Raw genomic sequence first — 6,000 nt, 5'->3', positions numbered from 1 at the left:
AGCGTTGGTCTGATGCTGCTAGGTCTCCTCGATGTTGGTAATTTCATTCGGAATGAACCTCTTAATAGGAGTTCATCGTCTGCATGTGTAGTTGCAGGTGCCTTCTCCTGCATTTATCATTTGTAAACCGTTAAATAGTATGTTACGAAGCATACGCCCTACGACAGACCCTCATCCTTTTTTTTGCGGTCGTACAATTATTTATTTGTAAGGTTACTTCTCCATTTCTAAGAATTTGTTTATTTCATGCTGTAAATTTTGTGGTCAATTTAGCAATTGAAAGTGATCCATGATTTCTGGCCACTTCTCCGAAAGCTACACTTAGACAGGTCTGTTATATCTTGACAATGTTCAAAATATATCTACATATTTTCACGAGGACGAAAACGTTCGTTCCTGCCACAATTCCTGGTATTTAGTCCGTATTCTTGGTACTCATACCGTCACTTAAACATTCACCCTGCATCTTTCCCAATTAAGGATAATCTTCTTCTTCTTCAACGGCCGGTGACTAAAGGGCATGTATCCATCAAAAACCCATTTCTCATTTTCGTCAGTGTCTTTCCTTGTGATTAGGTGTACATTAGTATTTCTTCGTTGAAGCATTCTTCGCTCTCGTGGCTTCATTCTTTATTCGTCTCACAACATTATTAGCGGGTCCTTGAACGCTAATTTTACAACCTTCCCGTCATATCCGGCCGTCTGTCGACCGTATTTCGATCCTTTTCAGTGGTTACTCATATGCTGGCATTCATAATGGTTGTGAGTCATACTCCCAAAACACTTAGCTTGATTTTTTGTGTCCTAATATCTTTAATTTCATCTCTCTGTGTCGTATCCTTTTCCTCTTACCACCACCGTGAAATTGGACCGTTGATTTCCTTAAATGCTCCGGATTCTCCAGGTTTAATCTTGCGGATTTCAGAGGCTCTCGAGTACTTCATACTTAATTAACGATGTCTATTTTATATTTCATTTGCCATTTTTGAAGGCATATTTTGTTATATTTTCAATTTTTTAAATGTCTAATTTCAAATCTTCATTCCTGTATAGTCTTAGTTGTTATATTACTGTTGTAATGAGTTCCCATCGTTCATCAATTAGATCCGGAAAGCTTCCTTCCGAGTCCGTGGCACCATGAACGAGACTGGAATCTTATTGGTACAGTTATTAATTATTAGTTGTCAGTCCCAAGTGTTCTTCACCCCCAATACTCCTCTTGGACATTCCTTCGGACTCCTTCGAAGTCATCTCAGGAGTTATTCTGGCCGTCTGACTCCATAATGAACCCTATTTAATCTCTGGCGCTCTCTGTCCTCAAGCACTACGTTATGTGTGCGTTCGAGTGCAGGATTGACTTCGGGAGCTGATTTCCGCATACCATTCGCAACAGAAGCGATGATGAGACCCATTCATTCATTAAGTTCATAGAGTTCTCATCCCAAACTGAACGCACTCGCCTTGTTTCAGAGTGAGAATGTTACTGTTTTGGTTTTTCGGCATTAATATAGAATTGTTTCATAAGTTGGAAGACTGAGCAATTATTGGGTGGCATAAGTTTCAGAAGGAAGGGAGCTTTTTCAATGAGAAATACTTTCGAACGACTTGCCACCGTTATTGCCTTACTTACGCAATGCAATGTGGTTTACACGAACGAAGAAAGTGAGGTATTTTTGGTTGAATGTCATACATTGATTGAAGAGGTCTCATCCCAAAGTGGACGCACTAAGGATTTTCCCTGTTTCAGAGAGAGAATATCATGTTTTTGCTTTCTTTTTTTTACTAAAATATGGAATTGTATTTTAAAAAAAGGTTAAAAACTCAAGAGAGCAATTATTGGGTAGCATAGGTAAAAATAGGAAGAGAGCTTTTTCAATAAGAAATACTATGGAACGATTTGCCACCGTTAATCCCTTAATTAAGCGTGTAATGTAGATTAATTGAGCAAAGAATATCACCTTTTTGTTTTTTTAAACTAAAATATAGAATTTTTCTCAGGCTAAAAAGACTGGGAGATCAATTTTTGGAAGGCATATGTTTCAAAGGGAAGGTAGCTTTTTCAATGAGAAATACTTTCGAACGACTTGGCACCGCTATTGCCTTACTTACGCGTGCTATGTGGATTAAACGAACGAAGAAAATGAGGTATTTTGGATTGAATGTCATGCAAGGCGCTGGCCGTCTGACATCTCCATAATGAACCCTATTTAGTCTCTGGCGCTCTCTCCTCAAGCACTGCGTTTTGTGTGCGTCCGAGTGCAAGATTGACTTCGGGATCTGATTTACACTTTCCCTTCCCAACACGAGCGATGATCGCCCGCGAGCTCTTGAGCTTAAGAGGAGACCCATTCATTCATTGATTTCATATAGAAGCCTCATCCCAAAGTGGACGCACTAGCAAGGAGTCACCTCGTTTCAAAGCGAAAATATCACCTTTTTGTTTTCTTTTTTGACAAAAAAATGGAATTGTATTTTTAAAAAGTTTAAAAAACTCAGAGAGCAATTATTGGGTAGCATATGTATCAAAAGGAAGGGAGCTTTATCAATGAAAAATACTATGGAACGACTTGCCATCGTTATTCTCTTACTTAAGCGTGTAATGTAGATTAAACGAGCAAAGATTATCACTTTTTTGTTTTCTTTTTCACTAAAATGTAGAATTGTTTCTTAAAAAAGGTTAAGAAACTCGGAGAGCAGTTATTGGGTAGCATAGGTTTCAAAAGGAAGAGAGCTCTTTCAATGAGAAATACTTCCGAACGATTTGCCACCGTTATTGCCTTACTTACGCGTGCTATGTGGATTAAACGTACGAAGAAAATGAGGTATTTTGGAATGAATGTCATACAAGGCGCTTGTGACCTTCGCGAAATCACTGGCGTGGGTGCAAATTCACACCCGAAATTGAAATCAATGCGAACGGTGAATTTCACCCGTGATAATGGTATAACTAACTGCATTAAATGAATCTCATTGTCTGATACTTGTATTTGCGTTGTTGACAGGGTGGGAAGATAATAAATGAAGACGATCCTTTTAGTAAGAAAACATCCTTGTGTTACGTATTTCGTACTTGAATTACATGTGCTGAGCAAAATATTGTATCCGATGAAATGTCACTAAATCAAGGAAATTTCTTAGTTTGGAGTAGGTGCTTTAATAGATTTATCAGTCTAAAGATGCGTTTATGGAAGAGCCGTTATTTTAGCGTGAATTCTTCGAGTGGGTTTTGAATGTGTGAATGAGTAATCTTCGTGAAACGTCTATTATTGCATTTTGTTCATAAATGGTTGAAATAACGGAAGAGTCACTTAGAGTAACCTAAAGAGGTAAGGAATATGAACCGCTCATTCACAGTTATGCAATGGAGGTCGCGGTGGCAACCATTCCGAAAATGAGTGTATAATCTTGTCAAGATCTCTTTATATGACATACTTCCAATGCTGCTGAGTAACGGAAAAGAAACGACTGATGGCAATGAGGAAAACAGGGATTGATCTGATCGTATTCTAGTCCTTTTGTGAAGGTTGCAGCGTATTCCGCTTTGAAACAATAAATTAATGAATGGATAGCAATAGCAAAGAAAAGGCTGTTGAACATACAGAATTTCACCTGTTTTTCTCTCTGCCATGCATGTCAGAAGACAGGGACTCATTTAATTCACCATGCAAAAGGTATAATAGTCTGACGTGGGGAAGTAATTCATAAGTATCATGACGTGTTGAAGCATGCTACAAAATCAGCTATGAGAGGGCACTACGATCACAACGTGACAACACGTACTCGCACAACCTTGCGTCTATTTTTCTTAGGCATTAATATCTTTTCGTGCACAAATCCATATAGCGATAATTTTGAATTTGATCCACCATTCAAATTGTCATGCTGACGTCGACGAAATGATGGTAAGAATAAAAGTTGCTGCGGGTAGGCACCGTGGCACAAAAGGTGTTTGAAAACATCTGGGGGGAACTGGAATATCGCCTCGACTTTCTCCGATCTACATAGGATACGTTGAAGCTTGCTGACGTGAGTGGTCAAAAAGAACTAGTAGGTATCACTGTCGTAAGTTACGGCATCAAATTTAAATTATTATGTACAACGGTTGTTCTGTAATAAAATTTCATAATCACGGCAGGATTTAATTCTCAACCTGCCTGTAACTGCCTTAACGTATCATATGACGCGATTTCATTAACCAAAATAATTACACTGCAAAATGCATCAATGGAATTCATAGTTGCATCAATCGTAACTTCAGCCGTTAACATTCGGTTCCTCTGCGTCGACTTCTGTGTGATGGATTGTTTCAAACAATCTTTCATACTCAAAGCATGTCGGACACATCAAGATAGTGCTTAACGTGTGAGGCGAACCCAGGTGAAAGCGAGCTTGTTGTCTCTCAACCTTTGAATAACTTTTATTTATCCTAAAATACACGCGAATCTCAACCTATCGTAAGCCGTCAAGCCTCGGTGAAGGACCTTGTTATATTAAATTAAATGATAATAACATGAAATTCATTTGCAGAATGTGTATAAAAAATGTGTGTCCCATTGAGACTTGCCATGCGCATCGTCAGATGTACCACTCCTCTCCGCGCCCCTTGTGTACAGTCCTCACTGCTTCCAGAACCATTAGCAATATTATTCACACTGGGCCTCAGGCTCGAGAGCTGCATTTGCTAAATTGCTGTAAGTATATTCTCCCAGCGTGCGGAGTAATTTGCGAATGTGGCCACAGCTTCATTTTCTGCTAGGAGGAGATCAGAATTTATGTGGAAGACCATTCTAATCCCTTGATGACCCTCTTCCCGAGGTAAATTGAGATACAAGGACTCAGGCTGTTAATATATCCGTTGAATGCTCTTATGAGACAGGATGCGAGAAATTAGATACATAGAATGGTCGTAGTCAAGATGTGAAAATATATATCTAGCGATATCCTTGGCGTCAGGAATGAAAAGGAACAAATATTGAAGGAAATAGTTAATATGCTGTAGTTTTTTGCGGGTTAAATAATGCCACTAACGTTCCTGAAGTTCCACTTATCCGTCCTTATGTGGGTGGGGTCCTTCCCAAGGGGATTTTGGCGTAAGAATAGTTGAGAGATGGCAAGGGTCTTTTGCAGCTTTGCCCTCCGTGTTGCCAAAACAGAGAGCGATGTATTCGGCTTATTTGGCTTATTCTTCCAAACAGAGGGCTAGAATAGTAAGTTAGATACCGCAGTGGAGGAATTGATGATGAACCAGAGATAGGAAGAGAAAGAAAAATGCAAAAGATAACAAACAAAGTATATAGAATCACGAAAGAGCTCTAACACGTCCCAGTAGCAATATGACAGAAGGATACTTATAAATCATCTGATAGCCTGTTATCCATCTTTAATGAATTTTAAAGTATTTTTGTCTTGAATTATGGTGTAGAGAACTTAGGAGTTTAATGGATAACATGTTGGAAACTAACCATGACAAAAAAATGAGAGAAAAATTCCTTACGAGCAATTCGTATTTAAGATGTCATATGGAGAATAAGGTAAAAATCAGTTTCAGGATACAACACGGGAAAACATAAAATTACTGCAGGAGCATATGTTGCTAAGTTTAGAAAACCATACCAATTTTAATAGAAAAGATCACATGGATATGGATGGAGTAGTAGACGGCAAAAAAGATAAATATATGATTTGTATTACTTGCTATTTTTATGATGGCTCGACCCGGACAGGACAGGATCTCGCCAAGGAGATGCTGCCATGGTAACTTCAAATTCGGTAAAGTGAAATGACATCTGAATTGAAGTTGCCGTCGAAGTTCAGGTAAATTCCGCTAGGCGTGGAAATTGAACCGTCACGTGGTACTACTTCTCAACACGAGTGCTCATGCGCTAGGACTACGCTAGCAGGCTCAGGCCCACACTCGCATTTCAGCTGTGACTGCCTTCGTGAGCGGTCACGACTGTCCCTCCGGTGGAAGGCGAGAAGCAAAAAAATTGCACAAAGTGC

This window comes from Ischnura elegans, chromosome 1 (assembly GCF_921293095.1).
Source record: "Ischnura elegans chromosome 1, ioIscEleg1.1, whole genome shotgun sequence".
In the NCBI taxonomy this organism is placed as follows: domain Eukaryota; kingdom Metazoa; phylum Arthropoda; class Insecta; order Odonata; family Coenagrionidae; genus Ischnura; species Ischnura elegans.
This window is presented reverse-complemented; position numbering follows the sequence as displayed.